This window comes from Melitaea cinxia, chromosome 21 (genome assembly GCF_905220565.1).
Source record: "Melitaea cinxia chromosome 21, ilMelCinx1.1, whole genome shotgun sequence".
Taxonomy (NCBI): domain Eukaryota; kingdom Metazoa; phylum Arthropoda; class Insecta; order Lepidoptera; family Nymphalidae; genus Melitaea; species Melitaea cinxia.
The window spans coordinates 5,584,823-5,595,358 of record NC_059414.1 but is presented as its reverse complement, the minus strand read 5'-3'; the positions used below and the strand labels follow the sequence as shown (position 1 = coordinate 5,595,358).

Below are 10,536 nucleotides of genomic sequence, written 5' to 3'. Positions count from 1 at the left end.
TTATGTACACACAATAAGGGGTAATGTAGCGTGGGTTTTGATATGACGCCGTCATCATGGGGCATGGTGTATGTTAATACAAGACTTCTGTTTACTCTCATGGAGTTTTCGTAAGAACTGGAGGTTACGTGAGTTTCGTTGGCGTTGTTATGGTTAGCATTTCCGCGGATTTTCGTTAATTTTAGTTCGATTTCCTGCATTACAAAATTATAAGTTTTTATATTTACTTACCGACCTGATTAAACACAATAGGAACATACAAATGTGTATAAAAATAAATTTATTTATTAGTCTTATATTCTTATTCAAGTTATATGATTATTGTATTTGTATTGGTAGCGAAGTGGTTTTCCCATCGTAAGAATAGTAACTAAGAGCGCAGTATTTTATAAACATTTGAATGAATGTACGCAAACACATCTTAACAAGATTTGTAGGCTAAAAGTTACATTCGTCATAAGAGTATATATGTTTAATATTTAAACATGACGAAATATATCACAATCACAGTATTTATTAAAATAGAACTAAATACTTAACAATTAGCCTTTTATCGTATGAAAAAAATATGACGAGATTTTTTATTAAATTTACTTTTATTAGAAGTATCAAATTAATACACCCGAGTATATAATTAATGACACAAGCGACTATCTGGGCGCGTTTTATGAGTTTGAGATACCTACCGTGAAAAAAATGTTTTTGTAATAATTACGTTGTAGTAAACATATGTGATATTGTTATTATTTATAGTCTTTACTATTAACCGTAATATTCATTATATTGAACTCCTATCTGATCAATTATTTTTATTTTTAACAAGCATATTCAAACTAAACTTAGTCTATTAATAATATCGATAAAAATGTGTTGTAATACAATTAATATATTTTTTTTTTATGTCACTAGGTCGGCAAACAAGCGTACGGCTCACCTGATGGTAAGCGATTACCGTAGCTTATAGATACCTGCAACACCAGAAGCATCGCAAGCGCGTTGCCGACCCAATCCCCAGTCCCCCTAGGAGCTCTGGTCACCTTACTCACCAACAGGAACACAATACTGCTTGAAAACAGTATTGTTTTGCTATGATCTTCTGTAAGGTCGAGGTACTACCCCAGTGAGGCTGCTCCATATTTTGAGCAGGAAATTCCTGCTGTGCCCTACCTCAGTTTACATAGGTATCTGTTTAAATTAAAATACCATTTTGATATTGTCAATCGAATCTTATTGTATTTTTTTTTGTTACAGGTAAACCTAAGTTCTAATAACTTTCCTGCGCACCTACTACAAACGAGGATTTGTATTTAACGTATTTTAGCAACATAAAGCATCAAACGGTAAATATAGACGTAATATTTTGCACTGGAATTTCTTATACCTAATGTGTGCGTACGTAAATTAATACCATTTATACTACTACTATATAGCTGACTCGGCAAACGTTGTCTTGCCGCTAAACGCTATTTAAAAATAGGGGTTGGTGGTAGAAGGATGAAAATTTAGGATTGTATGTATTTTTCAACGCCAAATTTGATGAGAATCGGTCAAGCCGTTTCGAAGGAGTTTAATTACAAACACCGCGACACGAGTATATTATATATTAAATAAAAACAGTAGGTAATAAAAGAACAAGGTAAATACTAAATAGCAGGACAAATACCTGATGCCAAGTCATCCCACATCAAGTCATGTTGACACATTTCTAGTATCAGAGGAATAGGGTCATGATAATGAAAGAGTAATAGAAATGGAGAATTTGACTGATTATTTTTGGCCGTCGCGTGTTGGCGCATAGAGCACTGGTTTGTGGCTATTGTGCTGGCGGTTGCGGGTTCGATCCCCGCACATTACGAACATTTGTATTGGACATACTGATGTTTGTCGTGGTCTGGGTGGTTGTGCAGACCTTGTGGGTCTATCCACTGTACCTCGGAGAGCACGTTAAGCCGTCGGTCCCGTTTGTTATCATGTACACCTGATAGCGATCGTTACTCATAGTAGGGAATATATCCGCCAACCCGTGTTGGAGCAGCGTGGTGCGTTAATTTCTGAACCTTCTCCTACACGGGGAAACATGCCTATACCCAGCAGTGGGATATTACAGGCTGAAGATACGCATCTTTGGCTAATTTTAGGCGAATGTAGTTTAGCCGCTATCGACTAATCCATAAAAAAGTACGCAATTGACTACACCTACTTACCACTATGAGACGGTAGTATTTTTAGTGTATTTGTAGTAATTGTTGTTTTAAAAATTACACTGAATAAGTAATCAAACATAACATAACAAGAGAGTTAAAAAAATAAATATTGGATTATCTATAAAGCGAACGTCTAACTTAAGCATTATATAACTAAAGCTTGACTTTGGATTAGTATCATATTACCTAATCAACCTTTAATTGCTTACCATATGTATATAGTACTTTATTTATAAACTGATAGGTTTCAGGTAAATTTTAAAGAAAAGTAAAAAAATTCGCTTAGGTTTGATTTCTGAATTACTTCGTAAGAAAGTTACGAAGTTACAAATTTAATTAAAAAGTATATATTTATACAGCAGAAAGTTTGTTAATTAGGGATACCATTTAGTTATATAGGTAAAATCATGCTTTTACTTATTCGTAATAGCAGTTTTGAAAAAAAAACCTTTATGGCAGGTTACTTTTATTAGTTAAGTTTCGCAAATAAACGGATCTAAAATTACGGTGTACATGTGGTAGACATGCTCTATTGTTTAACAGAGGCTAGTAGGAATATAACTACAGATTAAAAACAATTATTTGGATTAAAATGAATAAATCCGTGTTATCCTTTAAGATAAACTTAAAAATGTATAGATTGTTGAATATATAAAATTATTTTCTATTGAAACTTTTGTTTTACGTTAAAGATATCTTGTATTAAATATTATTTTTATTAATATATACATATTGAACACACGAAAATTATTGAGTTTATCTTCTACTCCCTTACATTAAATCTACTAAACGATTTGAGTCGAAAATCGAATCAACATTGACTATAGTGTACTAGTTTTAGCCATAAATTATTACGAAGTAACTTAGCAGGTAAATAACGGACACAGTCAGTACCTCATAAATTCAGCATAATATTTCTATTTCGCTTATCGATCACTGTTCTAACTAAAATATATATTTTAATACAACAATAGCAAAGTCTTGCGATACTGACCCCGACCGAAACTTGTTTCATAATACACCCTTTCAACAGACGTTTGAGACGCTTTCGTGGATAAGGATCACACTTCCTTCGCTTTAAGAATATACTTGCAATAACTATTATAACGATATTTTTATTTAGACGTGTTTATGAAAATGATCCGTATTATCATTGGCTTGTTTGGTTTTATTACCTTGTACCTACACTAGTCAAAAAGGGGCATTATCGCATAGAGTAGTCATTATTTAGCACTTTAGTTTTCTTTATTTTTTTTAGAATCAGATACCATTTCTATCTTAAAAAACTTTTATATCCAACGCAAGAAAAGATAATAATAACAAAAAAAAAAAAATATTCTGATCTAAAATTCGAAAGTTGATAATTTTATTTTGGTAAGCCTTTTCACGCTTGACCTTTTACCCGACCGGTATCAACCTCGTTTGCAGTCGATAACTTAAAAATTGTAATAAAATCGTATATATATTTAAGTTCATATTCCATAAAATTATTAAGTATATGGTCTACAAATATTGGTCCCCGGCCAAGCCCGTGGTCAACAGTAAAGATATATTATCAACCACCACATGGTTAAACAGTAAATAAGTCTTTTAGAAAATAACGAGGACTATATATAAACAACATTTATTAAATTATTTATTGTTGATTAAATATATTTTTTTACTTTCTCATATTTGTTTAATTTACGCGTATTTAATTTACATTCATATATTTATGCATGGTTCTATTTATTACAAGTTATAGTATGTTTTATAGCCTTATAATATTACATCAGAATAAAGCTCTTTGGTTCTGTACCTACTTTTAAACTTTATCGATTGCAAATAAATTTTTAAAAGCGACGTCCCTCTAAATCTCTTTTTGGCAGAATTTTAAAGATACAATGATTAATGTAGATAGATAATAGTTATTTCTAATGTTACACATCAGCCTATCGCAGTCCACTGCTGGACCTCGCCCACGAGTTCGCGCCAAAAATGGCATGAACTCATGTGTTTTGCCCATAGTAACCACGCTAGACAAGCGGGTTGGTGACCACAGAGCTGGCTTTGTCGCACCGAAGACGCTGCTGCTTTTTAATGTACTCTTACAATATTGGTACCAAATGAAAGGACAGACTTCCAATGATGGCAGACTATATTTTTAAGTTTTCCTACATTATGAGTATCAAATGAAAGTATTTACTTAGAATACCGGATTGAGAAACCAGTTCAGTGATAATTAAAAAGTAAAAAAATAAATTAAAGTAAAAAAAAAACTTTAAAAAACTTGCTCGCTTGCAAACTTGCTTTTTACTAATCATCTCAACAAAAAATTGCGCTAATAAATCTAAGATGAAAAATATCTTAATCCAACTAGCACTTAAGCGATTAAAAATTACAAACAGACTTCAGCTTCATAATATTAGTTATAGGTGTGCTTATTAAAGGATTAGTTATCTTAGCCGTCACGGCACTATTGAAGCCGTTTTATTCATCACGTTTGGACCGTCTCGAATTCACCAGACAGGATTCTGAGTTCATCTACCTTTACATTGAGACTCATTTAGACAATAATGATAAGCCATTAAGCTGTTTTAGCGATTATAATAATTAAACAGGGTTTCGCCCGTGCACGCTCTAAGGCTTACTACGATTTAAGTTAAAAGTTTTTATTAAATATTTTTGTTGAATAATAACTATCGACGCTCTAACTATCGAAGCGTTCACATTTTTAACCGCTATCAAAAAAGGAGGAAGATCTCAATCCGACTGTATTTTTTATGTGTGTTACCTCAGCAACAAGCCAAAGATAAACATTAAAAAACATCAAAGTATGTATATTTTTCTGTATGGTCTTTATATATGTGGCTATCCAAATCATAATACGAGTACAAATACGTGCAACTTAATGTCTGTGTTTTAGGCAATAGTAGGTAAGGTAATAAATATAGTATAAAAATCAAAGGTCAATGCGAAGTGCCCCAACGTGTCAGTCACGAAGTGCCTATCGATGAAATTACGTTGAATATTCATATTCTTTCCTAGAATATATATCTATTTTAAATAATTCTCAGCGATATATTGAGACTTTCTTAATAAGCGTAAAAGTTCGAGACTACTAACTGTCTTAAGTTTCTTTTCACGATTGTCTCCGAAAACAAATCAACTGTGAACGAGTTTTTAGTTCTGAAGCGTTACGTTTAAACGTCTGTAAGAAATTCCAGACTGTCATTAGGATAATTAAAACTATAAAATAAAGTATAACGATTTGAGAACAAATAAAATTAAATCGGTAAAGTTTTGCGCTTTGAAACTACATACATATCTTAATTTGGATATGTTGATGATAAATACTTCATGTTGATCACATGTTGATGTTGTAAATGTATTTCTTGTTTAGTTATTACCCTTTCAATGAATATAATTTGACATTTAAAAGACTAAATTTTAGCGAAATCTGTTTTATATAATTTTGAAAAGATCACTTAAATACTGTTATTATAATCACTAAGGAGGTCATATACTCCCGTGCTGTTTAATTTCCTTAAGCTATTTTAAGACTAATTTACAATTTATAAGCCGAGGTTGTTTTTAGTAAGTTAATATATAGAAGTTATCTCATTTAACGAATGTTTTCTTTAGAGTGAGGTCGTAAGAAATCACAAGAAGTTATAAGATTGCCGTCCCACTCTGTTCAATAGTACATTTCTTTCATGAACTTTTGAAATCTGCAATAAAGCATGTTATAAAAATCAATATTTAATAAGAAAAAATAAATAATTAATTTTTTTTTCTCTAGTACAAGATCCTTTAAAATCAGAAGTAACTTTTTACGTAACCGACACCAACCAACATTGAACGATCTAAGTGCATTTGTTGAACGTTCATAAGTTTGTAACACAGATCGCTGTTTCAGCTTTCTCGTTATTTATTTAAAGCTATCGCTTCAAAAGTTCACTTTCAAAATGTTTCTTGGCGTTTCTCAAACGATACTTATGGATACAATTTCCGATTTCTTTTTCCAATACTTCGAGAACGATAGATATCGTTATCCTTGATTTTCATTATTTTTAAAAAAATAAATTACACACATACACATACAGTACATTTTTGAAGTAAAAGTTCTTTACGCGAGGTCGGCTTGGGGAGTAAACTGGTAAATGCGTGACGAGGGTGTTACAAAAAATGTGATCGGGTGAGGCGAACGGAAGTTGAGAGGGAGATATAAGTTAGTGAAGACAGAAAGAGAGAGAGAGAGAGAGAGTTACGTTTCGTAAGTTTTACTTCAGTCGCGTGGTCTAAAGTACACTCGTTTTTTTTTTTTTATAAATGGCAAGAGCCATAATGATACATTTATTTGATGAGTTATATTAATAAATTTTAATAAGTTCTACAAAATCCATCTAAATAACATGATATAATGGAGGAGATTTATTATTTTTTGGTTTGTAATAAACAATTCGTAAAAATGTATTACATTTTTCTAATGAAACAGATTGTTCAGTTTTATTGAGACTCCATTTGATGAGTCCTACCTAAGTAAATTAATGCTTCAAAACCCATTAAAAACCTTAAACTTAAACCTTTGGAGAACATTTTTCATTGCATTAAGCATGCGTTTGGGTACTTATTTAATATTTAGTTTAGTGTCTATTTTTGTCTTTAGTTTATAAAAGTAAAACGTGCTATATTAGTTTAGTTGTGAATGAAAAAAGTTTGTAACAAAACGCGCTGTCGACCTCTAGTCTAGTCAGTTTTTGCGAGTTTACGACTTGATGACAAATGGTTACTATTTTAGAATTTATGTTAACCGACCAAAAAAACAAGTAGTTTGTTCCGTCTACAAAATGATTCATTACAACTATTTCAAAACTGAGCGAAATCTGTTTTTAAAAGTGAAGGGTTACATGAATCAGATTTGATAATTGTATTCGATCTCAATTTCAGATTTCGAAAGAAGTAGAAATCATTTATGATTCATTGTATACGTCATCGCTTCGGTTTTTTCTATTTACTGACATATATGCAAAAATATTTGTATGACTGTTTATGTGTCTTTATAAAATATTGACTATTAAATAATTTATTACTCTGATTGCTAAGTTCACTGGTTGTTGATAAGGCTGTCTGACGCATAACGATAACAGATGAAAGTTATTGATATATTTACTTTGTCATCATCAAACGACTTCATCGATAAGATATTTTTTATTCACAAGCTGTGCATTTTCAAAGTTGTAATACTAAAAAATCTATTTTACATCCAGTCTTTAAATCCTTAGAGTAACTTATGTATTAGATAAACTTTTAGACAACATCAATTTACGCCTTATGGAAACAAATAAATACACATTAGTTACAAACATTTAATTTTACAATATTATAATTATTTTCGTGTAGTTTATATCTTTAAAAAATAAAAAAGACCCATAACGATTTTTTTAATGCTCCATTCAATGCCAGTGAAATAAAACGACAAAGGTTAACGGTCGTTACGGTTTCGAACCTTTTAAATTTACGAATTTAAGTTCAGAAAAAATTGAATCTTGACATTGAATACTTTTCCGTAAACGTTTATCTACTTTTATAATGGAGTTATAGTCTATTCGCTTTAAAAATTTTGTAACTCATCGCTGTTATTTAGTATTGCTTTTACGTCCTTTGACCAATTAAGTAATAGTAAAATAGAACGTCTGCCTGAATAGGTTACTTCAACTACAGGTTACGTCAATTTTGACACGGGACGCGTTCCAATTTACTATGATTTTATTGGTCAAGGGGCGTGGCTAAGTGATAGCGATGACATACCATTTTTTTATTTTATTAATTTTTGAATACAAAGCACAATACGATTTCAAATTTTCAATTGTTACTAGGTTAAGAGAAAGTAAAAACATAAAATACAAACCAACGTTTAATTTCGTTCTGTTGCTTCTAAAAAGGCGTTTATTTTATTGTGATCTTTTTCAATATTTTACCATTCATAAAATTTAATAGAGCCAACCGAATATCTGAACGAATTACAGAACTGTGTAGAGCGATTAATAACACTACTTATAAATTGTTAATTTAATAGTATTAATATCAAATACTGGTTATTTAGTCGAATTTAAATGTATATTTTGATGTACATTATTTAAAAATACAGGTTTTAACAGGTGGTAAAACTAAATTAACAACACAAATGAATAACTTTACTATTTATACAACTTTTATGTAAAAGATCTTTAGTAAATTTATGATTTTATTTATTAATCTTAAACCAGTGTGTCTTATTTATTAATTAAATAACAAAGTAAATAAACTAAAAACAATTACGAAACAATTACGGAATTAAACCGAAAGTAAAAATCATCATATCAAAAATTTCGCTCTAGCGGGTACATCGTTCCATAGCTTAATTGGCTAGAGCGCCGACACGGTCAGTCGGAGACGCGGGTTCGAATCCCGCTGGAGCGGTCAATTTTTGATATGATATTTAAAAATTACGGAAATCTTAAAACAATTAAGTGAGTATGAGTAAACAATTAAGTTAGTAATTAAGATAGTATTTATTTTCGAAATAGACGCAACATTCATTATTATGAATTATAAGTACATGGTAAATTAAAAAACATATTAAACAATTTCGTATAGTAATATTGACCTACATGTAAATCACCTATAGTAACATTACACGCTTGATAGTAAAGCGCGATTATGAGGTGCGCGGGCGCTGGTCAGACGGGGCAATGACCTGAGGCCGCGCGGCAACCTCTCGTTAAGCGAATGTCCAGTGACATAAGTCACGACATTCTTCAGGATCTATAATGATGCGTTATAAAAACGTTAACTGATCATTAAGAAACGGAAATTTTTCAAACCTTACTTATATCTATTTTCCTAAATAAAAAAAAGGAAAAAGTCATCAAAATAACTCATTTGAAGTTTATATACGTATGTACTATTTGAGTGTTTTTATTTACTTTAAAAAAAGTACTAATAATAGTCTTTTAGGTAAACTATTAGATACATTATTTTGACTAGTGACTACTAAAAATGCCGTGTGGTGTCGGCCGAGTAGAATAGCACCACCCCCTTTCTTTCCGTGGGTGTCGTAAAAGGCGATCGAGGGATAAACCTGGCTCAAAATTGTCAGGGTCCTGGAGAAAGAAACTTCATTTGAAACCCGGAATGGGGTCTCCGTCAAGCATTCGTGGCATAGCTCTAAAATGTGAAAGACTCCTGTAGCCGAACTGGCTCCACACGTATCGACTCGTCGTTCCTGTGGGCCTAGCCAATGAGGTCGAGAGGGTGGCGCAGAGGTTAGGCAACTCTGCGTTTTCCTGAAGAGTTTTCTAGGCAACACAGTGTCTTTCTGACACTGTTTAAATCGTCTGCAATAGACGGATTAAGACAGTGATGATGATGATAAAAAAAAGAATATTAATAAGAATTTAAATACCTATAACTTTATTATAATTTTATATTATAAAAATATAAAATAAAAATAGGTACATTATAAGTCTACAATATACAACATATCAAGTACTACAGAAATATAACAATATAACAACAGGAACGCGTCTATGAATATGTAAATACTACTTCATTTTCCTTATACTTTGATTCACTGTAATTATCGTCAGCGATTATATGTATCTATGTGTGTGGTTGTATATAGCTTAGCTAACAACTAATTGATAATTTTCATAACGATGCTCAATGACACAAGGAAAACATGACAACTGTTTGAGTCATTTGTTAAAACATGACAAAGTACTTTAGTATGAATAATTTAAATATTAGAGGACGCGTTTGTGTAGTGATTACGTTAGTGGATGCTGTGGTAGCGTTCTCGAGTTCGATCCTCCATATGATATATTATTACAGAACATATAAATATTCGTCGTAGTTTGGACTTTTTGGTGCTTGCGTATTGTGCTGTCCAGATCTCTGACACACGATTCACATCCGGCTAGAGCTCTAAGTTTAAGGCATTGTTGTAATTATTTTATATCATAAGCAACAAAATAACTCATCATTACATCATTACAGCCTATACAGTCCACTGCTGGACATAGGCCTCCACAAGTTTACGCCAAAAATAACGTGAACTCATGTGCTTTGCCCAAAGTCACCACGCTGGGCAGGCGGGTTGATGACCGCTTTGGCTTTGTCCCACCGAAGACGCTGCTGGCCATCTTCGGCCTGTGTATTTCAAAACCAGCAGTTGGATGGTTATCCCGCCACCGGTCGGCTTTTTAAGTTCCAAGGCGGTAGCGGAACTGTGTTATCCCTTAGTCGCCTCTTACGACACCCACGGGAAGAGAGGGGTTGGCTATATTCTTGAGTACCGTAGCCAGCCGTG

General features: G+C 32.2%; 1 long non-coding RNA gene across 1 annotated transcript in view; it reads left to right on the top strand.

Annotated features, from left to right (window-relative positions):
• Positions 1–1,257: 1,257 nt before the first annotated feature.
• The window catches only part of LOC123664028, a 30,970-nt gene continuing 21,691 nt past the window's right edge, over positions 1,258–10,536 (top strand). The window contains exon 1 of the long non-coding RNA XR_006744741.1: positions 1,258–1,340. This is a non-coding gene — a long non-coding RNA (uncharacterized LOC123664028). The remainder of the gene's footprint in view (positions 1,341–10,536) is intronic.